The following is a 25,375-nucleotide window of genomic DNA, read 5'->3' on the forward strand; positions in this document are numbered from 1 at the left end:
GTGACGGCAGCGTGGCGACGAGAATGATGAGGACATGGACATGGACACAGAATTCTCTCAAACCACGGGCCCCAGCGCTTTGGCGATCATGCTGTTAATGGGGCAAGTTATAGCCGTGGAACGCTGATTCTGGGCCCAGGAAACAAGCACAGACTGGTAGGACCGCATGGTGTTGCAGGTGTGGGACGATTCCCAGTGGCTGCGAAATTTTCGCATGCGTAAGGGCACTTTCATGGAACTTTGTGACTTGCTGTCCCCTGCCCTGAAGCACCAGAATACCAAGATGAGAGCAGCCCTCACAGTTGAGAAGCGAGTGGCGATAGCCCTGTGGAAGCTTGCAACGCCAGACAGCTACCGGTCAGTCGGGAATCAGTTTGGAGTGGGCAAATCTACTGTGGGGGCTGCTGTGATGCAAGTAGCCAAAGCAATCACTGAGCTGCTACTACCAAAGGTAGTGACTCTGGGACATGTGCAGGTCATAGTGGATGGCTTTGCTGCAATGGGATTCCCTAACTGTGGTGGAGCAATAGATGGAACCCATATCCCTATCTTGGCACCGGAGCACCAGGGCAGCCAGTACATAAACTGCAAGGGGTACTTTTCAATGGTGCTGCAAGCACTGGGACCTTTTCAATGGTGCTGCAAGCAATGGTGCTGCAAGCACAAGGGACATTTCACCAACATCAACGTGGGATGGCCGGGAAGGGTTCATGACACTCGCGTCTTCAGGAACACTAATCTGTTTAAATGGCTGCAGCAAGGGATTTACTTCCCAGACCAGAAAATAACCGTTGGGGATGTTGAAATGCCTATAGTTATCCTTGGGGACCCAGCCTACCCCTTAATGCCATGGCTCATGAAGCCATACACAGGCAGCCTGGACAGTAGTCAGGAGCCTGTTCAACTGCAGGCTGAGCAAGTGCAGAATGGTGGTAGAATATGCATTTGGACGTTTAAAGGGTCGCTGGCGCACTTTACTGACTCGTTCAGACTGCAGCCAAACCAATATTCCCATTGTTATTGCTGCTTGCTGTGTGCTCCACAATCTCTGTGAGAGTAAGGGGGAGACCTTTATGGTGGGGTGGGAGGCTGAGGCAAATTTCCTGGCCGCTGATTACACGCAGCCAGACACCAGGGCAATTAGAAGAGCACACCAGGAAGTGCTGCGCATCAGAGAAGCTTTGAAAACCAGTTTCATGACTGGCCAGGCTACAGTGTGAAAGTTGTTTTTCTCCTTGATGAAAACCCGCCCCCTTGATTGACTCATTCCCTGTAAGCAACCCACCCTCCCCCTTCGATCACAGCTTGCTTTCAAAGGAAATAAAGTCACTATAGTTTAAAAATCATGTATTATTTATTAATTGATTATAAAAAGAGGGAGAGAACTGACAAGGTAGCCCGGGTGGGGTTTGGGAGGAGGGAAGGAAAAGGCCACTTCAAAAGTTCAAAATAATGACAGCCTTTTGCTTGGGCTGTCCACTGGAGTGGAGTGGCAGGGTGCATGGAACCTCCCCCCTCCCCCCCCCCCCCAGCATTCTTATACTTCTGGGTGAGGAGGCTATGGAACTTGGGGAGGGCGGTTATACAGGGGCTGCAGCAGCACTCTGTGATCCTGCTGCCGTTCCTGAAGCTCCGGAGCATGTCCGTTTGATCACGCAGCAGCCCCAGCATTGCATCCCACCACCTCTCATCTCGAGCGTCCCTCCTGGCCTCACGTTCGTCCCTCCTGGCCTCACGTTCGTCCCTCCTGGCCTCACGTTCGTCCCTCCTGGCCTCACGTTCGTCCCTCCTGGCCTCACGTTCGTCCCTCCTGGCCTCACGTTCGTCCCTCCTGGCCTCACGTTCGTCCCTCCTGGCCTCACGTTCGTCCCTCCTGGCCTCACGTTCACTGACAGCTTTCCTATACTGTGTCCTTCCACTCATTCAGATGAGCTCTTTCATTGCCGGTCGATTTCATGATTTCGGAGAACATTTCATCTTGGGTACATTTTTTTCACCGCCTTATCTGAGATAGCCTTCGGGACGGAGGAGGGAGGCTTGAAAAATTTGCAGCTGCGGGAGGGGAAAAAAGGGAGAGAAGTATTTAAAAAGATACATTTTATAGAACAATGCTTATACTCTTTCACAGTGAACAACACTATTCACATTACATAGCACATGTGATTTAGGTACAAGGTCACATTTTGCATCTTAATATTGAGTGCCTGCGGCTTTGGTGTTAGAGATCACAGACACAGGTCCGGGCAACAGAATTTGGCTTGTATGCAGCCATGGTAAGCCATTGTCTTTTGGCTTCTGCAACCTTCATAAAAGCAGCATCCTCCTTTCCCACATACCAAGCAAAGCCTGTTGAGTGCTACGGTTTTCCTGTTAACGTGCAGCAGCAGAAACCAAACTAAACCCCCTCCCGCATCCAATTCTCTGGGATGATCGCTTTATCCCTCCCCCCACCGTGTGGCTGGTATCAGGGAAGATCGCTGCAGAAACCAAACTAACCCCCCTCCCCTCCGCCCCGTCCAATTCTCTGGGATGATCACTGTACCCCTCCCCCCACTGCGTGGCTGGTATCAGGGAAGATCCCAGCTAGTCAAATGCGAAAAGCTCAGCGCCAAGGCTCCACCCTCCCCCCGCTTGGCTAACTGCAGGGAAGGATTTCTTTTCAGCCACAGGCAAACAGCCCAGTAGGAACGGCCACCTCTGTCCCCTTAATTAAATTCCCATATTTCAACCAGGTTACCATCACTCTCCTGAGGATAACACAGTGAGATAAAGAACAGATGTTGCTTGAATGCCAGCAAACACCGGGACCATACGCTGCCAGGCTTTGTCATGCAATGATACCAGATTACTTGCTACTAGCATGGCGTGGTCAAGTGTCCTACCATGGAGGACGGAATAAGGCTGCACTGCCCAGAAACCTTCTGCAAAGGCTTTTGGAGTACCTCCAGGAGAGCGTCATGGAGATGTCCCTGGAGGATTTCCGCTCCATCCCCAGACACGTTAACAGACTTTTCCAGTAGCTGTACTGTCCACGAATGCATCCCAAGTCCTCAGGGCAAATTAATCATTAAAAAACGCTTGCTTTTAAACCATGTTTTATGTTTACAAAGGTACACTCACCAGAGGTCCCTTCCAGGCTTCATGGTCTGGGATACCGCCTGGGAGGGTACTTCAGTCAGGCTGAGAAAAAGATCCTGGCTGCTGGGGAGAACGGAGTGCTGTGTGCTCTCCGCAAGCTCATCCTCCTCCTCCTCATCTTCCCCGTTTGCAGAATCCTCAGGCATGGCTGAGAGTACCCCCTCCTTGGAATCCACGGTCAGGGGTGGGGTAGTGGTGGTGGCCCCCCCCCCTAGAATTGCATGCAGCTCAGCGTAGAAGTGGTATGTCTGCAGCCCTGCCCCGGACCTTCCGTTTGCTTCTTTGGTTTTCTGGTATACTTGTCTGAGCTCCTTAACTTTCACGCAGCACTGATATGAGTCCGTATTGTGGCCTCTCTCCATCATGCCCTTGGAGATTTTTTTCAAATGTTTTGGCATTTCGTCTTTTAGAACGTAGTTCTGCTACCACGGAATCCTCGCCCCATATAGCGATCAGATCAAATACCTCCCATACGGTCCATGCTGGTGCTCTTTTTCGATTCTCGGACTGCATAGTTACCTGTGCTGATGAGTTCTGTGTGGTCACCTGTGCTCTCCACGCTGGGCAAACAGGAAATGTAATTCAAATGTTCGTGGGGCTTTTCCTGTCTACCTGGCCAGTGCATCCGAGTTCAGATTGCTGTCCAAAGCGGTCACAATGGTGCACTGTGGGATAGCTCCCGGAGGTCAATACCGTCGAATTACGGCCACACTAAACCTAACTCGAAATGGCAATGTCGATTTCGGCGCTACTCCCCTTGTCGGGGAGGAGTACAGAAATCAATTTTAAGAGCCCTTTATGTCGAAGTAAGTGGCTTCGTAGTGTGGATGGGTGCAGGGTTAATTCGATTTAACGCTGCTAAATTCGACCTAAACTCATAGTGTAGACCAGACCTAGGAGAGGCTGAAGGTGTTTTAGGGGACAGAAGGGAAATGTCTTGGGAAATCTGAGATAAGTCATCCAGCCTCCTTTGTTTCTCAGGTGGGTTTGTGCAAGAAGGTAAAGTTGCAGGAAGTTACCTTTTCTCCCTTCTAGGTGAAGAATCTTGTGGATCCAGCAAATGATCCGACTACAGATTCATGTGATGCTGTTGTGCCACCACAGTGGGAGTAAGCTGAGTAAACTGGCGATGAAGCTACCACTGATTCCAGAATTTCTTTGGATCCACTGCAGTCCTCGGAACTGGGAAATGATCTTTACACAAAGATTTACCCTCATCTGAGATTCTAGTCTTTGGGCATGTCTATATGGAGTCTTTGTGCGCAGCAAAAAGGGGTGTAAATCTACAACACACCAGCCTGCTGAAAACTAAGTTGCGACGTAGACTCTGCTACCGCATGCTAGTGTGCCTTGATGTACTGCTGTTTTGGTTTAGAATTAGTTGTTCTTGGCTCTTCCTCTGACAGACCTGAGGAGTCTCATGAATGTGACTTAGCCTGCTTACAGGAGCCTTTTTGTCCTCTACAGACTTTTTCAGAACTGATATAGGTGGAACTGATGATTCATTTTGTGGTTTGGCTCTTATCTCAGAGCTGACACTGATCAAGTGTCTTAGTGCTTCAAAGTCAGATCTGATAAGTTAGGAACCAACTGCTCAGCAGTCTTGGAACTTGATTCTGAGACAGAGTCTTTTGCATAGCGGTCGTCTTCTTTGACCCAGAGGCATCCAGAGCCAATAACAGTCTTTGTGATCAGGTCTCTCAGAGGTATCAGATCTAAGAGGATTCATGACCAGAGCTTCCTGAACCAATAAAGCTTGCAGCCTGTTCTGGTGCTTCTTGTGCACTCCCGGGGTAAATATGCTGCAGACAGAGCATCTTGGAGGACAGTAGCCTTTGCCAAGGCGTGCCAAACATCTAGTACAGGCGTCCAACTCCATGAAGACTGCTGGGCCAGAGGCACACCTTTTAAAGCCAGGTCTCTCTACCTTCAGATGTTCCATGAAACCAGTAGCCAGAAACTATAAACTAAACTAAGAATGAAACTTTTCCTTATCAGACTAACTAAACCTTATCCTATGATTAACACTAACAACAAAACAGTAAACTACACTGAGGGTATGTCTACACTACGAGAGTAGTTCGATTTTACTTAAAGTGAATTTGTGGAACCGATATTACAAAGTCGAACGTGTGTATCCACACTAAGGACAGTAATTCGACTTTGTGAGTCCACGCTAACGGGGCAAGTGTCGACATTGGAAGCGGTGCACTGTGGGCAGCTATCCCACAGTTCCCGCAGTCCCCGCTGCCCATTGGAATTCTGGGTCGAGCCCCCAATGCCTGCTGGGGCAAAAAATGTGTCGAGGGTGGTTTTGGGTAACTGTCATCATTCAACCCTCACTCCCGCCCTCCCTCCGTGAAAGTGCTGGAGGGCAATCAGTTTGTGCACTTTTCTGGTGATTGACAGCATGGACGCTACAGCACTGTGAGCATGGAGCCCGCTGCGATCATCGCTGCAGTTATGGCCGTTGTCAACACCTCGCACCTTATCATCCACCTTTTTCAGAGGCAGATGCTGAGAAATCGGGCGAGGAGGCTACGGCAGCGCGGTGAGGACATTAAGTCTGAGAGGGGCACAGACCTCTCACAAAGCATGGGACCCCGCACCGTGAACATCATGGTGGCAATGGGTCATGTTGATGCTGTGGAACGGCGATTCTGGGCCCAGGAAACAAGCACAGACTGGTGGGACCGCATAGTGCTGCAGGTCTGGGATGAATCACAGTGGCTGCGAAACTTTTGGATGCATAAGGGAACTTTCCTGGAACTTTGTGAGTTGCTGTCCCCTGCCCTGAAGCGCAAGGACACCTGGATGCGAGCAGCCCTGACTGTCCAGAAGCGAGTGGCCATAGCCCTCTGGAAGCTTGCAACGCCAGACAGCTACCGGTCAGTCGCAAAACAATTTGGAGTGGGCAAATCTACCGTGGGGGTTGCTGTGATGCAAGTAGCCAACGCAATCGTTGAGCTACTGCTCTCAAAGGTAGTGACCCTGGGAAACATGCAGGTGATCATAGATGGCTTCGCTGCAATGGGATTCCCAAACTGCAGTGGGGCTATAGATGGAACTCACATCCCTATCCTGGGACTGGACCACCAGGCCAGCCAGTACATTAACCGAAAGGGCTACTTTTCAACGGTGCTGCAAGCACTGGTGGACCATAGGGGACGTTTTACCAACATCAACGTTGGATGGCCGGGCAAGGTTCATGATGCTCACGTTTTCAGGAACTCTGGTCTGTTTAGATGGCTGCAGGAAGGTATTTACTTCCCGGACCACACAAAATTACTGTTGGGGATGTGGAGATGCCTATAGTGATCCTCGGGGACCCAGCCTACCCGCTAATGCCCTGGCTCATGAAGCCCTATACAGGCGCCCTGGACAGTGAAAAAGAACTCTTCAACTACCGGCTGAGCAAGTGCAGAATGGTGGTGGAGTGTGCTTTTGGACGTCTGAAGGGGAGATGGAGAAGCTTACTGATTCGCTCTGATCTCAGCGAAACCAATATCCCCATTGTTATTGCAGCTTGCTGTGTGCTCCACAATCTCTGTGAGAGCAAGGGGGAGACGTTTATGGCGGGATGGGAGGTTGAAGCAAATCGCCTGGCTGCTGATTATGCCCAGCCAGACAGCCGGGCGATTAGAAGAGCCCAGCGGGACGCGCTGTGCCTCCGGGAATCTTTGAAAGCTAGGTTCCAGAGTGAGCAGGGTAACCTATTAAGTTTGTTTAAACAGAAGCTGAACCTGCCCCAGTTTCTTTACCCAGTTAATGTTGACTATCCTCTCCAGTTACCAACCCCCTTCCCCCCCTTCCAACACACCTTTAAAAATAAAATAAATGAAACTTTGTTCATTAACACCATTTTCTTTATTAAGGATTTCATGGTAAAGTGTTGAAACTGGGACGCAGACTGTGGTGGGGAGCGGGTGTAGTGATGGAGAGGACGCTTCTAAACTCGAGGAATGACAGGCTCCTGCTCCTAGAGCGGTCCGCAGTGGTGGACTGGTTGTTTCAACGGAGACTGCCACCCCTTCTTTTCAGGACTCGGTGTGTGGGGGCTATGTGGCTTTGTGGCGGAGGAGGGCGGTTACAGATCCCCTGCTGCGTGGCTGTCATCCAGGCTAAGGACCGCTGCATAAGATCTGTAACCGCCCTCCCCCGTCACAAACTCCTAGCGCCCCCCCCCCCCCCCGAACATGAAAACCACCTCCCAGACTGACCAGGGTGCCTAGTGACTGCAATGTGTGTGTGACCTTCTGCTGAACCTGCCCCTATGTCTGTACCCTGGTAAAGGTGACTGTCCTCTCCAATTACCAACCCCCTTCCCCCCCTTCAAACACACTCTCCTCTAAAAGAACATGACGGAAACAGTAATGAACAGAAACATATTTTTTATTAACAACTACACAGTTAGGGGATGAAACTGGGACGGGGGCTTGGGTGAGATGCTTTTGGAGTGAAGGAAAGGACTTATCAAATCTTTGGGAATGAGAGCCTTCTGCTACTTGAGCAGTCTGCAGGGGTGGAGTGACTGTTTTCATGGCCCCTGCCGCCCCTCCTTCTTGGGACTTTGGTTGAGGGGGGGATGGGACTTTGTGGCGAGGGAGGGCGGTTAGAGATAGAATGCAGTGGGGCTCTGTCCTCCTGCCTCCGGTCCTGCAGAACATCTACAAGGCGCCGAGCGTGTCTGTTTGCTACCTCATTAGTCCAAGCAGCGTTTGAGTCGCCTGCTGGTCTTCCTGCCGCCACCTCTCCTCCCGTTCGCTGTGTGATCGCTGGTATTGCGACATGTTCTCCCTCCTCTGGGTCTGCTGTGCCGCCTCGGCTCGGGAGCAGCCCATAAGTTCTGAAAACATCTTGTCCCGTGTCCTTCTCTTTCGTCGCCTGATCTGCGCCAGCCTCTGGGAGGGGTTGCCGGGGTAGCTTGGGCGACACTAGCAGCTGTTGGATGGGAAAAAGGGAGTGAATTCCTCACAAAGATACAGTTTTGCGAACAATGAATATAGTCTTTCTCTGTGAACAAGACCATGCACAGTACCTATCACATGCGCACTCAGTACAAGGTCGAATTTTCGGCCTTCCCATTGAGTGCCTGGGGTCTTGCTGTACAGATCACACAAGCGGGGCCGGACAACGGAATTCGGCTAGCAGGCGGACATGGTAAGCCATAGACTTTTGGCTGCTTAAAGCTTAATTTATAGCAGTGCCCTCCTTTCACATTCCAAGCAATGCTCCTAGCGTTGGCCAGTTCCTGCTGCCGGCAATCCGGCCAGCATGAACTCTGCCCCTGTCCCACCCCTCTCGTGGCTGTCCCCGGGAAAGATCCCTGCATGCTGCCCCTGTCCCGCCTCCACCGCGTGGCTGTAAACCGCCGGTTACAGTTATGTAAAGGAACAGGCAATCAGTCCTAATACTAACATTCCCCTAATTCAAAGCAGGTCACCATGAGTGATATCACTCTGATGAGGATTTTGGAGACAGAGAAAAACTGCATGCTGCGTGAATGCCAGCAAACACCAGGGCCGTATGCCGCCATGCTTTGTGAGGTAATGATCCCGGAGTACTTGCTGCTAGCCTGGCGCAGAAAAGTTTCCTACCATGGAGGACGCAATAAGGCCGCTCTCCCCAGGAACCTGATGCAAAGACTTTCACAATACCTCCAGGAGAGCTTCGTGGAGATGTCCCAGGAGGATTTCTGCTCTATCCCCGGACATATTGACAGAATTTTCCAGTAGCTGCACTGGCAAGGACTAAAAACTAAAGCGCCTAGGGCAAACTAATCATGAAAAACCGGACATGTTGACAAACTTTTCCAGTAGCTGCACTGGCAAGGACTAAAATCTAAAGCGCCTAGGGCAAACTAATCATGAAAAACCCACTGTTAAGATACCATTCCTATTCTGTTCAAAATAAATGTTTAAAACACTTACCTACTGATCCTTCCCCTGATTCCCGGTCTGGGTTACCGCCTTGGGAGGGTTGGTAGGGGATCTCTGTGGGGGTGATGAAGAGATCCTGGCTGTCGGGGAAATCAGCGTTCAAAGCGCTGTCAACTGCCTCATCCTGCTCATCTCCTTCCTCATCTTCCCCGTCCGCAAACAACTCCGAGGAAGCGACCGTCAACAATACCCCATCGTCAGAATCCACGGACAGTGGTGAGGTAGTGGTGGCGGCCGCACCTAGAATGGAATGCAGTGCCTCGTAGAAACGGTATGTCTGGGGCTGGGATTCGGAGCATCCGTTTGACTCTTTGGTCTTCTGGTATGCTTGTCTCAGCTCCTTGATTTTCACGTGGCACTGCATTGCATCCCGGCTGTATCCTCTCTCCGTCATGGCTTTTGAGATCTTCTCGTAGATCTTCGCATTCCGTTTTTTCGATCGCAGCTCCGAAAGCATGGACTCCTCGCCCCACACAGCGATCAGATCCAAGACTTCCTGATCAGTCCATGCTGGGGCCCTCTTTCTATTCTGCAATTGCATGGTCACTTCTGCTGGAGAGCTCTGCATCATTGCCAGTGCTGCTGAGCTCGCCACGATGTCCAAACAGGAAATGAGATTCAAACTGGCCAGACAGGAAAAGGAATTCAAATTTTCCCGGGGCTTTTCCTGTGTGGCTGGTGGCTGGTCAGAGCATCCGAGCTCGGACTGCTCTCCAGAGCGTCAACAGAGTGGTGCACTGTGGGATAGCTCCCGGAGCTATTAGCGTAGAATTCCATCCACACTACCCTAATTCAACATGGCCATGTCGAATTTAGTGCTACTCCCCTCGTCGGGGAGGAGTACAGAAATCGATTATTTTGATTTTATGTCGAAATAAATAGCTTCGTTGTGTGGACGGGTGCAGGTTTAATTCGAGTTAACGCTGCTAAATTCGACATAACCTCCTAGTGTAGACCAGGCCTAAATTAGGGCCCTATATTCTTCTTGAAAGAAGGATCCAAAATGATTCCCTTGCCTCTGTTGTTGCGTCTGGAAGGAACTGAAGTTGCTGAGTATGCCACCCCACCCCACCCTTTTTATAGCCTCACCCTCTGAATGCTCAGGGACACAGAAGGGGAGGAGGATGAGTGCTCAAATGGGCTCTGCTTATCAGAAGATTCTGCCGTCCGGGGCAGCACCTGCTGGTGCATCCCATGAATGGGACTATGCAGTGGACACTCGAAGAACTGATTTGTAGTGTGGATGCAATGTACCAGTGCAAGGAGAAACAATGTGCTTTCATGCACTCAGATACAAAGATGATGGACACATTTGAAAAAATTAGATTCTCCCTGCAACAGTGCACTTGCCTAATACAAATGGACTCTTGATAACTGTGGTACTGTTTCTTGCTCCAAGATATTGAAAAGAAGTGAGAGCTATAGCTCTAGGAAGATATTTCATCAGGCCCAGGAGCTTAATTTTTCTTTAATGTTCAGATGGAGAAGACTATTCACATCGGTGAGCAGTTACTCATATGACTAGAGCCACTGACTTCAATGCATCAATTTGTATGAGTAAGTGCTCACCAATATGAGTAAAGGGTTCACAATCTGGCCATTTATGAGTATAGGATACTATAAAAGCTTTCCTTCATTAACTATTTCATATATGAAAGTGAAGTCTCCATGATAGTTGATTCACAATTCAGTAGGTCAGCAAAAGAGTTGCATCATTCTATAGGATACTTTGTTAGTAAGCAATTCACTTCTATCTGTCATACGCTAAGGAGCAGTTTATCCACTCTGCTGGGCCAAAGACTCTTCTAAACACTTAGTGAAATTTTTGTTTCTTGCCTTGACCTGTTTATGTCTGTTGTTCATGTGCTGTCTTATACCACCTGATGATTTGCATATATCTGACTTCTTTTCATGCTTTTCATCACAGACTTTTGGTTTGCCTTTTTTCTGAAATTTTTTTTGTCCCCTACGACAGCCTTATGCTGGCCTGCAGAGGTTTGCTGATGGCCAAATCATTTTCACTAAACCAATCTTGTTTTCAGTGTATCTTGAACGCAAATATCTGAATGACAACCAATTCCAGTTGTAAAAAAATATATAGTCAATTCTTCTTCACAATCTATTGAAGCATCTTTGTATTTGTGGAGCACTTGTTTTTGTTCCATGTCATATCCATCAGGACACAGATACAAACAACTTTCCATTTTTAAGATAAGAACAAAATACTCTCGCATATCCTGTTGAGTCTTCAAAACCCTAGCCTAAATTCCTCTCTTCACCTTATCTTCCTGCTATAAAATATCACTTTTCAGTTGGACTAGGGTGACACACTCTAATAGTTTAAAATTCTTTTACATTCATTGTCACTTCCTCTTCATTGATTATATGAGACATAATTTTGGTCTTCTGCACATTCAAGGTTTCGGAAGATCTTACCGAGAAAGCAGAGGAAGAATTTAGATGCAACAGTATCTCGTTTTGTAAATCCATGCCCTCTGCTCAATCTGCTTATTCTCCTTGTTTTGCTTAACTGTTGCCGCACTATTTATGTAGCTATTTCAGAACTCTTACCTTTGTATTTTTCTACTTCTTACTCTTCTGTTTACAAAACTAGTTTTACTTCCACCAACTTCGAAGGCCTCTCCTTATCTTCAGAAGTCACATGCAACCATTTGTAGCCAACACTCTTTCCTCAAAACTTTCTTCACTCCCTGCAGGTGATTTATGATCCTGCGGTGCAGTCGCAAATAAGGAAAACTGGGTAATGCACTCAGAAAACTCCCAACTGTGGCTTCTGAGTGCCATTTGCAATAATAAAAAGCTTTCTTGTGAACTGGGTAAGGTATTATTGGATTTCCTGGAAGTTTCACAGCTGCAGTTTAAGCTGTTATATCTTTTTTTTTCTGTTTTCTCTAGCAGCAGTGCTGTGATATACATACATCTACATGCAAAACTGGATGTTCCAAATTCCTTAATACTTTTTGTTGGTCTATTTTAAAAGTAAATAATGTTTAGAATAAATTAAAAGCTGTTCACAAAAGTTGTAGAGAGTCTCACACAGACCCCACACCCTACATCTGTACATCAGCCTTGAACTCCTGAGATATTGTGTGTGGACTTGTTGGGTTGTTGCTTCGGCATGTACTTTTAGGGCTAGAAAGCACTTAAAGGCTTCACTTTTCTTTTTTTTTTTAAAGTGATCTTTCTGCAGATATTTTCCTTACTGGAAATCAGGGACACAACCCCATGCTCCAGATGATCCTAAACCTCCAACTTGCCCGAAGCTGGAATTGGAAACCAGAGGATGGATCACTTGAAATTGCCCTGTTCTGTTCATTCCCTCTGAAACATCTGCCACTGTCCACTGTCAGAAGACTGGATACTGGGCTAGGTGGACCTCTGGTCTGACCCATTATGCCCATTCTTATGTTCTAAATCAGATCTGTGAATAGTTACTTTGTTGTTCTGTTAGAAACATCAGTAGGAAAAGAAAAGGATGAAGGCAAATCTTTTCTTCTTTAAAAGGGCTCAGCACTTCCAGGACTTTGGACACCAACTAGAAGGCATTTAATTTCCTTTTCATGTGGATCTTTGGAAAACACCTACAGTTGCCTGGAAAACAGGTGGTTTTATTTTGTCCCATAGGATAAAAAATAAAATCTATTTTCATATTTAAACTGTAAACATTCTAAGGAATAGTCTGGGTAGACAAGTCACTTTCAAACTGATACTGTGATGTAGAAAAAGCTGAAGGGAAGTGATAGGAATCTCTAAAGAAGTTTGTTCACATTAATGAGATAATGGAAGAACGATGATTTTGGGTTCTCATATTGCATTGGCTGACCCCTACCTAAACTAGTGATGTGAATGGTCTGTGGAGGTTTGGCTAATCACTGGATGCTCGCTCTCCTTGTTTCTACGCCAGAGAAACAAAACTGGTGGAAGGGGATGATTGAGGGGGAAAAAGCAAAACAGACAGTGAGAGTTCTTTCTCCCCACCTCACCCCCCCAAAAGAAACACTTATTGCACTAGTGACCGGTAAAAATACACATACTTTCCTAATATTTTCCCATGTAATCAATACTTTCCATAGGGATGTCATGCAACAGCAAATGGCACACAAGATGGTGTCTTTGAGACCTCTCTGTTAAGATGCAGTCCACATTTGAGAACCCATGGACTGGCATAATCCAACAAATAGGGTGTCATAAGGAGGAGGGAGAGAACTTGTTCACCTTAGCCTCTAAGGATAGAACCAGAAACAATGGGTTTAAACTGCAGCAAGGGAGGTCTAGGTTGGACATTAGGAAAAAGTTCCTAACTGTCAGGGTGGTTAAACACTGGAACAAATTGCCTAGGGAGGTTGTGGAATCTCCGTCTCTGGAGATATTTAAGAGTAGGTTAGATAAATGTCTATCAGGGATGGTCTAGACAGTATTTGGTCCTGCCATGAGGGCAGGGGACTGGACTCGATGACCTCTCGAGGTCCCTTCCAGTCCTATAATCTATGAATCTATGAAAAATGAACTTATCCTAAGAAGGGGAAACGTTACTAGAGGTTATGTCTGTGCCATATACATAACATGTCTAAACACACTTTATTTCGAAGGATTTGTCCATCAGCGTTATTTCAGGATAGGCGTTTCAGTATATGCAGGTGCGTATGGCACATGTATTGTAATATTTTACCAAAATCCTTATCCAAAGAGACATTTTCTGAGCATGCCAAGTTTTTTGCATGCTTCTAATACAGTGGCATAGCCAATGCTGCTTCACATTTTAATACCATCAACATTTCTGTTCATTGATGACTGCTTTTTTTGAAAGGTCATATTTCTGCTGCTTTAAATCATACTGCAAGCTTAGCATATTTGTCTTTAGCCCTATTATAATTTTGAATTCATAAAAGTGACTTAAATCCTTCAAACCCTTTTTATAAATAAAGAATTTAAAAAATGGAAACCACTCCAATTTCAATCATTGCCACCAGGGCTTCAGACTTTTTTGCAGATAAGTTCAAGCTCAAAACAAACAAATGGGTTTGTTTTAAAACAAAAGTTTGCATATTAATGTCAAAAAGATTTATCCATGCCATGGATATATAAATGGATCAGTTAGGCCCCAATCCTGTAAGCTGTTCCATGTGGGTGGATGCTGACGCATATGCAAAGCCCTCTTGAAACGAGTGGGACTCCAGATGGCCATGGATTCTCAGGTATCATATGCAAGATCAGTGCCTTAGAATGCCATTTTTAAAGGGTAACTGAACAGTTGCAACTCCATCTGGAAATAAACGGGAGCTGAGAATGTACGAGAATGAAGCTGAAGAAATTTATGATTTGGAACTGAAGGCACACAGTTCTGTTTGAGCTTCATTTCCTGTCATTTTCCTTTGAAGGAGCAGCATTAATTTTGAACTTGCCCCCTTTAAAAACGGGTAGAGAAAATAAATTGAATTAAGGTGTCCCTCTGAGACAAGTTTGAATGTTTTTTCAAATAACACCTTAGTTCCACAGATGTATTGTAAAATTAAATGATGGAGAACCTGTTATAATGCAAGGCCCTCAATCTTGCAAAGGTTTATGTGTGTGCTTAATTTTATGCCTATGAGTAGTCTTATTGAACTCAGTGGAATTATTCACAAACATGACATTAAACATGTGTAAATCTTTACAAGACTGCGGTCTAATCTCGTAAAGATAGCAATTTCAGTGCAAGTCTAAGGCTAAATCTACACTGTGAGATAGGGGTGTGATTCTCATCTCCCATACACATACTTGTGCTAGCTCTCATCTGAGCTAGAATGCTAAAAATAGTGTAGCTGTGATAGCATGGGCAATAGTGAGCAGCAGTACATGGTACCCTGTGCACAAACTTGCCTGCACCCCAGGGGTATGTACTTGGAGCAGCTAGCCCTGTGCTACCATGGCCCATGATACCACAGCTACACTACTATTTTTAGTGTGCTAGCTCACGTGAGAGCTAGTGCCTGAGCAAGCTGGGAATCATCCCCCTAGCTCATGATGTAGAAGTAGCCTAAGGGGCTAAAGAGACCCAGAGCTGAGGTCGAAGTAAAGCAATTGGTACAAGTTACATCACTGTATATGCCAAACATATGTAAACACACACAAAAAAACTTTGTTTAAAATGAAAATGAAGTTCTAACATGAACAAAGGAAATGAGTTATTGACATTATTTTAATAGTAAGAAGGGTCTCTCCCTGCCCCCCCCCAACACTCTTGCTTCAGATATTTGGAATATCTATTTTGTAAATAATACTATGCTTCATTAATAAGATGGGGCTACAGTAATTATTAATTTGGGGCCAGTTACCATCCCACTAAAATTGATGAGAGTTTTGTAGTACCGGGTCTTGGCCCTTTTTTTCTAAAGCTCCCATTGATGCACTCATCAAGTGCAGCAGATAACCCAGTATGTGTTACTGAAGAGTTGTGAGTTCTGGCAATTGGGGGTTACCCTTTTCTTAAAGAAAAGAATGCATTGACGCATGGTTTGGAAAAGAAAGGTGGCTTTTATTTTGCAGCTGATATGGTGCTAAAACATGCATGTCCTTCTCTACAATATTCAGCACAAGTTTCCCAGTGTTATTAAACAGTTATTTCCCCCAAACTGGGATCCTTCTACCATGGGTGTGTTGCAAACCTGTCAGATGCTGCTGTCTCATATTCCACTGCTAAATTACATCAAAAGCTAAAACTCAGAATAGGACAGTAAAGGGGAGAAAAATCAGTATAATTTTCATTTCCATTTTTTGTTGAGATTTAACCAGAATTTTCCACCTAATTCTATACATTCTATTCTATACAGGGATATTATGCATGATCATGAGTGGGAGGTGGGATGTCCATGAGAGCTTTTCATAGGGCATACTACATATAAAAAAATGTTTGGGAACCCTTGTTCTACCTCACTGACTTCCCAGCTCAAAACCTAGTTTCTTCTGTACCCAAACCTTAATTACTCTTGCCGTTCTATGTGTAACTCCCCCATACTTTAGGTGACTGTCTGTATGAATGCTACACTACAAAATAAATGTGGATTTTATTGTTCCGGCCATTTGTTTAAACTTGGTCATTCAGGTGAACAGCAATAGAGACAAGATTCTGGGCTGCCTTTGAGGTGGGGTTGAAAAGGGGTGCAATGGGTGGCAGAGCAGTCAGTACACAGATTGCATTCAGAGTGTGAGAGGTGGCACTCAGGCTGACCCTTCAGCATATTTTTGGGGGAATGGGAAGGGAGAAAACCCCAGCTTGCTGTGTGTGTGGGAAGGATAACTCACCTGTCTTCTCAGACCACCACAGGGGTGGGGACACCCTAAGGCTGCCCATCAGTATATTGGGGTGTAGTGACATCCCCAGGGTAGGCCCCCTATATGGGTATGGGGATACCCTCAAACTACCCCCAGTCCAGCAAATGAGGGTGGGGGTCAACCCCAAGGCTGTGCCCCAACTTCAGCACACTGGAGGCAGGAGGACACCCCCTCAGCTTAATATATAAGGGTGGAGGTCATCCACCCAGGCTGCCCTTCACTTCAGCATACTGGAGGTGGGAGGAACACACCCCAGGCTGTTTCCCCTTTAGCACACTGGAGGCAGGGGAACACCCCCCCAGTTCAGCCCAGTGGGGGTACCCCCAGGCTGCCCTTCACTTCAGCACACTGAAAGAAGGGGGGCACACTGAAGCTGCCCCTTCACTACCCTGGAGGCACGAGGACACCCCCGCAACTTAACATATGGGGTGGAGGTCACCCCCCCCCAGTTACTCCCCCCCTTCACCACACTACAGGCAGGGGGCCCATCCCCCCAGTTCAGCCCAGCGGGGGTGGGGGCACTCAAGCCGGGCAGTCTCCGCTCCCCTCCCCCCCCCCGAGAGGCCGCTGCCCCCGGGCCTCCCGCTCTGTGGTGTCCGGGGAGGGGGGAGCGAGGGGGGGCGGTCCCTGCCTGTGGGGGGGAGCGAAGCTGCTGCAGCCCCCTCCCCCGCCCGCTCTCTCGCTGCCTCCTTCCCTCTCCGCTCGGCCGGGCTGCGCTGCCGCCGCCGCCTCCATCTTGTCCCCCCCTCCCTGCTTCCCCCCCGCAGCAGCAGCCGCCGGAGCCGCGGCGGCGGAGCGAGCGCGGCCCCAGGCGCGGCGCGGGGAGCAGCGGGGCCGGGCCGGCCAGGCTCGGAGCCGCCGCGGCGGGGGCATGCGGAGGCGGCGCTGAGGCGACAGCAGCGCAGGCGGCGGAGCGGACCCGACCCAGCCGACATCTTGTCTCCCCCCCCGCACTCCCCGGCCCTGTGAGCCCGTCCGCCCCGTGCGGGAGGCGGCGCGGGAGAGCCGGAGCCGCCGCGGCTGAGGAGGGAGGAGCAGGCGGCGGCAGCGCGGCCAGGTAAAGCGGAGCCCGCGGGGCCGGCACCCCACCCCGGGGGTCGCGGGAAGGTGACCCGGGAAAGCGGGCGGGGCGGCGGCCTTCCCCAGGCCGGGCGCGTGCGGGGCTGGGGGGAGCGCGGCCGCCTCTGCGGCGCCGTATCGCGGGGGCAGCGGAAAGGGGTGGCGGCCGGGGGGGGGAAAGCTGGGGCAATAACCCCCCCGCCATCTTGTCCCCCCGAACGGGGTAGCCCCGCCCACCTTCTCCCACACCATTGGCCGAGGCGGGACCGAGACCCACCCCTCGTGCCCTGCCACAGGCCCTGTGCTATCATTGGTCTCAATGGTCGGATGGACGGCGACAGCAGCCAATGGCAGCGGAGAGCTAGCTGCCCTTCCCCCCGGGCTCCCTCCGCCAGTGTAACCAGAGGAGGGATTTTCCCCGCTGAAGGTCTCGAGAATGCTGAAAAAGCGACAGACCACCCCACCCCTTCCGTCCCCTGCTGAGACCTGGCACAGCTCAGGGCCTGCACCATCCCCCTGCCATGGGCTGACCCACCTCAGCCTTGGGGGGGAGCGCCCTGCTGAGACCTGGCACAGCTCACTGCATGCATCAGACCTTTGAGAGGAGCTCTTGCCTAAGTCCTTACACATCTCATTGCATGCACCATCCCCTGAGAGAGGCTCCCTGCTGAGTCCTGGGAGCTTATTGCATGCATCATCTGTTGCCTGACAAAGTTCACTGCTTGCACCATCCTCCATAAGAGGATCTTTTCTGCTGAGACCTGACATGGCTCATTGGCATACTCCATCCCTGGTGAGAGTTGCCTGCTCAGGCCTGATACACCTTATTGCATGTACCATTCTCCTGAGAGAGGCTCCTTGCTGAGGTCTGACAGCTTGTTGTATGCACCATCCAGTGCTGAGTCTTGAGACAGCTCATTGCCTGCATCATGTGTTGCCTGACAAAGTTTACTGCTTGTATCATCCTCGCTAAGAAAGTCTCCTCTGCTGACAGCTGGCACAGCTCATTGCATGCAACATTCCCCCTTTAGTGGTGTCCTTACTGAGGTCTGACTCAGGTCACTGCCTACACTATCCCCACCATGGGAGCAGAGATTCTCCTGGTGAGGCCTGACATGACTCACTGAAAGCACACTATCCCTGGTTTGGGAGTCTAGAGGACCCCCATAGTGAGGTTTGCCACTCTTCTCTACGTGCACCAAACCCATCCTGAGACCAAGGCTTTCCTACAGAGACCTGATATTACCCATGGCATGCTCCATTCTCACAATGCGCAGAGATCACCCCTGCTAACACCTGCTGCAGCTCATTGCACGTGCTTTCCAGTGGTTTGACCAAGGTTGGGACTGAAATTCTAAAACGGAGGACCTTTCATAGAGAATGCCCTGCTAGCTGCTGCTTTTTCTTTATATCAAAGGAACGGCAGTTTGAGCATCTCTGCTGATCTCAGTTGCAACAGCATGTCATGGAGGGAGAGGCAGTCCCTGAGGTTACCAGGCCCCAAACCATTTAGGGGGTTGTAGGCAAAACCAACCCCTTGAATTCCACCTGGAAGCTTATTGGAAGTCAATTCAGATCATGGGGCACTGATCGGATGTGTTCCCATCATGTAACTCCATTTAATAAATGGGCTGCAGGATTCTGTACCATCCTCAGCTTCTGAATGGTCCTAGCACTCAGCCCCATGAAGAGCACATTACAGCAATCTTACCTTCATGGCATGGAAAGCTATGGCAAACTCCATTTTGGAGAGAAAACGTCGCATTTGTCTTGCCTGGTGTAGGTGGGAAAAAGTGCCCTCTTGGCCACATCTGCTGCCTGGGCTATCCAGAGTAGCCCAGGATATAACAACAGCTTCAAGTGGTTCACCTGTTTTGCAAATGGCAATTGCACTCTGTGAATGAGGGGTGCTAAAATAAGATCCCCAAACAATTCCAGCTGCTTTCTCCAGCCCACCTACATTATCTCAGCCCTGGTCTACACTGGGGTGGGAGATCGATCTAAGTTACGCAACTTCAGCTATGTGAATAACGTAGCAGAAGTCGACGTACTTAGATCGACTTACTGTGGTGTCTTCACTGCGGTGTCGACTGCTGCCGCTCTCCCGTCTTCTCTGCCTGAGCTTCTCGAGGCGCTGGAGTACAGGAGTCAACAGGAGAGGGCTCGGGGGTCGATTTATCACGTTTAGACTAGACGCGATAAATCGATCCCCGCTGGATCAATCGCTGCCCACCGATCCGGCGGGTAACGTAGACATACCCTCAGTCTTGTCTGGATTGAGTTGTATCCAGCCAACTCTCATTCAAGTCCCAGGTTCATCTAGGCACTCAATAATTTGTTTTGCTGCTCTCTCTGTGTCATACAGGATGAAGAGGTAGGGCTGGATGTCATCAGTGTACTGAATACAGTGCAGCCCATGTCACTTCCCTTACCCTCTTTGAGGAGTGTCTTATACACATTGAACAAAAGAGTTGACTCTGTTGACCCACGTGGCATCCTGCAAACGAGATCCATTGTGACATGGGACAGTTGCCGTCAGCTGTCTTTTGAGTTCTCAGAAAGATGGGAATGGAACTGCCCAGGAGTAGCTACATTCATCCCTGCTAATGTCTGCAAAAGAAACCAAAAAATTGTACGGTCAGCTGTATCAAAGGGTTCTGGTAGATCTAAAAGAATCAGTATGGACACTTTGTCCACTACTAGCAGGAGGCAGGAGATCAGCGGCTAACATAATCAATGCAGTTTCTACCCCATATCCAGGCCTATATAGCAAGACTGGGTAGAATCTAAGGAATCAGACTGCCAGAGTTGCCTTGTCACTACCCTCCTAATTAACCTTCCCTGAAAATGGGAGCTGGGACAGCAGTGGATAGATAGCCAGATTGTTGACATCAGGAATTGATTTCTTGAGTATGGGCCTCAACACTGGGGAAACTGACAATCTTGATTAACAGTGGATCCAATTTTTCCACTGGTGTTCACCTGCCAGGAATGACAAGAGTCCAGATTTCAGGTTGTGACACGAAGCGGACCCAGCATGTCTATAATCTCAGCAAGCAATACTGGCTGAAACTCAGCAGAGAAGACAGTGTGTGTATGTGTCCTCTCAAGATATAGTATAGCCCAGTGCAGACAAAATTGCTCATGTTTGGAACGTAACATGAAAACTTCACAAGAGAAACTTGACTTGGCAACTGAGGGGAGGCAGTGAGGATTCACCAAGCTGTCAGCCGTCACTTGGAACAGTTTTGCTGTGCGAGACGTTGCAGATGCGATGGTGGAAGTGAAGAAACCTTTCTTAGCACAGCCATGGCATACGATCTTAAGAGCTGTGTGTGCCACAAGCAGTCAGGCTCTGCTTTAGACTTCTGCTTCTAATGCTTTAGCAGTCTCCCCTTTTGCTTTGTCTGTCACAGTTCACCAAAGTCATTTGTGAAGCCGAAGACAGCAGAGAAAGAGGGCCTTTAGGGGGTCACTGTCTGTAGTGGAAGAAAAAAAGATTGTTATAAAGTCTTACTGAGCTATCAATAGAGTGGTCTTTTGGAAGAACAGCTTTCTCCCTCAAGACCTCCTGGAAACTTGCTGGTTCCATCAGCCTCTAGGGCATTGGTTCTCAACCTGTTTACCATTGAGGGCCGTATATGCAACTCTCTGTGTATTATGTGGGCCACATCCACACTATATATACTACCTGTATGGCCCTGAGGATGTCACATGGGCCACAGCTGTGTGCTGATTGGGCCGCAGCTGGTCCACGGCTTGAGAAGTGCTCTAGGGCAAACCATCAAAACATGTTCATCACCCTTGTGCGATGGGGGCATCCTGATCTCAGATTGAAGGAGCATGCGGTTGTCTCCTGACAGGAAATATCCATCATTCTAACCTCTTCCCCCTGACGCAAATATCAGATCTAGAGTATGTCCACCCTTACAAATGGAGCTTGCAATTATGTGGGGCAGTTTCATGGTTGTCATGGCATGAAATTCTGGAATGATCCAGAAGAACCATCATCTACGGGGATATTGAAATCACAAAGCATTATCAGTGACTCTAGTGCCACTGTGATGAGGAACCTGATCTTGCCACAGTGGGCCTCCGCACTCACCCCATTGGAGCCCCTTCCCAGAACTCACACATGGTGTACACACACAGACCTCGCTGTGTTAGGGGAGACAGCCTGCATTTGAGATCAGATGCAAAAAGCACAACACCTCCTCCTGGATACCTTTTTGTTTCATGCTGAACCAGAGAACTGGAGTCAAATGTGCCAACAATGATCCTGTAGCACCATTCATATTTTGCATGCAAAGTCAGGGGCCTCATCCATTATTAAGTCATGGGTGGTACTAACTTCTTTAGCCACCGACCCTGTATTTGATAGCGTGGATCCTGCTCTGTTGCTTCTCTTCACCAATGCCTTGTTCTCCTGAGCATGATTATTTGGTGAAACCAAAGGAACCAGGATGTGATATCTTGGCCTTGATTTACACCTTTGCCTCAGTCAGTGCCTGGAGTTTTCTTTTTGCCTTAGCTGCCTCTGCTCACCACCACAAGAATCGAGGGGTCTAAGCTCTCGGAGTCCATGCCTGCCTGGAGTCCCCCATATCCTCAGCTGATGGCAGCATTGTTCAACCTTCTTGGCCAGCCTAAGACATTTATCAGAGGGGCTTGGTGTCCAGATTAGAACCTCTCCAAGGCAGGACTTAAATCTGTCATAAAACACAGCAACTCCCAGGGCAGCCTCCTGTTTTCCGTGGTGCTCCCACTCAGATGGCACCTTTACTAGCTGTGGGGAACCCTAGTACTCTCACCCCCACTCCCTGAGGGACTTTCACTCCATGGCACCCATTCTTAAGCCAGCTTAATTCTCTCCACATCAACCAATCCAATAATACGGACAAAACACACACAATACTGTTTCAGACATTTTAACCCCATCGCCCCCGAATACCCCCCCGTACAAGTCTTAGTGGCTTCCTTCCAGTCCTGCTGGATGGAGGTGGTGGGGCTGATCTATAACCCCCTTTGGCAACTCTGTTGGGCGAGGGAGGGGAAGAACCAGGCTGCAGGTAGAGAAAGGGGGTCAAATGGCTGGCGTGTAGGCTGATGGCAAGTATGTTGTGGCCTTGTTACTCTGGAAATGGAGTGGAGGAAAGGTGAGACCTGCAGCTAGCTAAGCAAGGATTGAAGCTTGGTGGCACTGGAAATGGATTAGCAAAGAGATACTGAGCTGCTGGTGCTGGGGAAGGAGGACTTTGTTGTCAGCGCAGCAGAATAGCTCCAGAAGGACACCAGTAGAAAGTGAAGTGGTGTCTCTGGGATGGGATTTAGGAATCCTTAAATTGTGTGGCATAATGGCATGGGAGGAGAAATATTTTATGGCATCAAGGAAGCAGAAGGGAAGGACGGTGTTACAGGAATGGAGTGGAATGGAATAGGAAGAGTGTACAATGAGCATGGAGGGTTGGTGAAGGAGGGTGTGTTGGCAATGGAAAATAGTGTTGAAATTCTGGAAGGGGTAAATCCAGTATTGCATGGATGTAAATCAGTATAGCACTTGGCCCCTCTGTCAGAGGCTTTGTTTGTGTAATTGAATTGCTGCAGGCCACTTTTACATTTGAGAATCAGACTGCTCCTGAATGAACTGGTGGGATAGAAACAAGTTAAGCACAAATGGTTCAGTGTGTGCATAACAGTCATGCTATTTGGTTCAGTTGTAGTGCTTTCTAGGTACCTCGCCACAGTTCCCAGAAGCAGTGCAATATGGGAGATTTTTGAAAAGCCACCTGTGTACCATGTGACAGTAAGAGGAGGACTGCTTGAACCTTTATGCTATTACCTTTGTTCATGTTGGGACTAAAACAGCACAGACCACTACAATACTTAGCCCTGATGAAAGCAAGTATTTTGGCACACATGTACACCCTTTGGAGCAATTTTTTCATGACCATGAGGTGTTTTACAAAGTGCTGGGAGGACTAAAGAATTAGAATGGCAAATTTCGCTAATGTAGACAAAACTGCAGCATTTGGCTAGCTCTATTTCAGATTCTTTCCTTGTTTTGGAGTCAGGTTTCAGAGATGGTTATGCTGACACCCTGACAACTTTTTGGGTTCAGCTGCCCTCTCTGACCCAGCCACTCCGCTCTCATTGGCGGTAGTTTCAGTAACTTTTTAAATGCTTCTGCATAGTATTAAGTGATGGTATGTTTTATAACCTTGTTTTTTATGACAGCCAGTTGTGATGAGAGAAACCCCACTTTTCTCAATAGGCCTAAGTAGGAGGTAAACGTTGTGATTGGTTTGGGTGCATGCATGTATTTGCAACAGAGTCTTGAGGACATGGAGACTGCATGCTCAGTTAGTGGCATGAGTAGTGGAATTTAATTCTGTTTACCAAACTTGGGGCCTATTTAAATTCTTTAGGCTCCAGTTTCACTTGTGTCTCTGAAATCCTTGTTTTCCATGTTTCAGTCCCTCCCTTGTGTGTTCTCCAGTTCACTCTTTATAAGCCTGGCTGATTTGCAGTGGGGAAGGAGGCCAGGAACATTTAAAGGAATGTGCAGTGGGTATTCTGTTCCCATTGGTTTACAGGTGACAAGTTGGGAAGGGAGTTGACTAAGGATAACTTGTCTCTGCTGCATGGACATCCCTTTCTTCTTGGTTGAGTTCATTTCTCCCTTAACTCCATTCCCCAAGTGGGGATCTTTTGCATAATTGCTTTACTTCCCCATCAGAAAGTCATTTTTCTGCGGGGAAGCAAAGAAACCAGTGGGGGACATAAATTCTGCGCATGTGCAGTTGTGCATAATTCTCCCTGGAGTAAAATTGAGACAACCGGAAGCTCAGTCAGGACAAATGAAATTGGATTCTTTACTACCTGTTGATTAGTGCTTTAAGGTCCATGGTTACATTTTATGATACTCCATTAGTCCTGGCTGCAACCTGGACTCCGCCTGCTGTGGCATATTAATACTCCAGGGCTAGAAGCATCATTCCCAGAACTTGTTTACCCCTCACCAATAGAACTAACTGATTACTGTTGTAGGGCCTGATCCCTGCAAGCCTTTACTCATTCTTGTCTCTTGTGAATATGCGTTTGCAGGGTCAGGCCTTTTATAGACCAAAAATCATGCAATGGGCTAAACACAAATTATGTTTTATAATGTTTTTTCATGGCTGCAAAGTCTGTAAGCAGGGCTGAATTTATATATTTAAATAAAATATGGGTGAGGCAGCAGTTCAGACCCTTCGTGTATCCTCATTGCAGCAAGAGATAAGCAGGAGCCCACTTATCTTTTCAGGAGGCTTTCACGTTCTGTTTTTCTTTCTCTCCTCTCTCTTTCTTTCTGGGTTTCTTCCTGTGATTTGGCCGTTTTCTTCCCACAGCTCTTTTTCATGTTGCTGGCGCGGCTGCTGTTCTCAAGTGATTTATCTTGCTCCCTATTAACGTTCCCATCCTGCCTCTTTCCCACCTCTCTCCTCCATAGCATTTCTGTTACTGCATTTTCTTTCCTCTCTCCAGCTGCCTCAATTCCCACTGAATCTTCTGGCACCAGCATACGGTCCTGTCTCCCTGTTAAAAAATCATCACCCTAAACGTGTTGTGCTTGCTGTTTGAAAAGTGTTTGAGAGGAAAAAAAAAACTCCTTTCCCGTGTTACTCTCTCATCCCCTATTCCATGTTTGACCAGTCAGCGCTTGAGCCTGGGAATGAAACCTAATCTCTGTCACCCACTGTGTTTCCTTGAGAACCCCACCAAATCGCAGAAGGAATGGATGCTTCATCCTTACATCTGGCCTGCTACATTGCTAAATTCTTCCTCTGGCTTTGCTCGGCCAGTTGGGCCCCGTTCTGCATGTTCCTATTGGGTTCCGGCCCATTCTGCATGTTGGGAGGCAGACACAG

The 25,375-nt window shown here is 48.2% G+C and overlaps 1 protein-coding gene across 4 annotated transcripts in view; it reads left to right on the top strand.

The window, feature by feature from the left end:
- Positions 1-17,256: 17,256 nt before the first annotated feature.
- The window catches only part of BRPF3 (bromodomain and PHD finger containing 3), a 45,004-nt gene continuing 36,885 nt past the window's right edge, over positions 17,257-25,375 (top strand). For all 4 annotated transcript variants that reach the window (XM_054027014.1, XM_054027015.1, XM_054027016.1 and 1 more), the window contains exon 1: positions 17,257-17,466. The gene's annotated coding sequence lies outside the window, so the exon portion shown is untranslated. The remainder of the gene's footprint in view (positions 17,467-25,375) is intronic.

The sequence above is a fragment of the Malaclemys terrapin genome, chromosome 4 (assembly GCF_027887155.1).
Source record: "Malaclemys terrapin pileata isolate rMalTer1 chromosome 4, rMalTer1.hap1, whole genome shotgun sequence".
Classification (NCBI taxonomy): domain Eukaryota; kingdom Metazoa; phylum Chordata; order Testudines; family Emydidae; genus Malaclemys; species Malaclemys terrapin.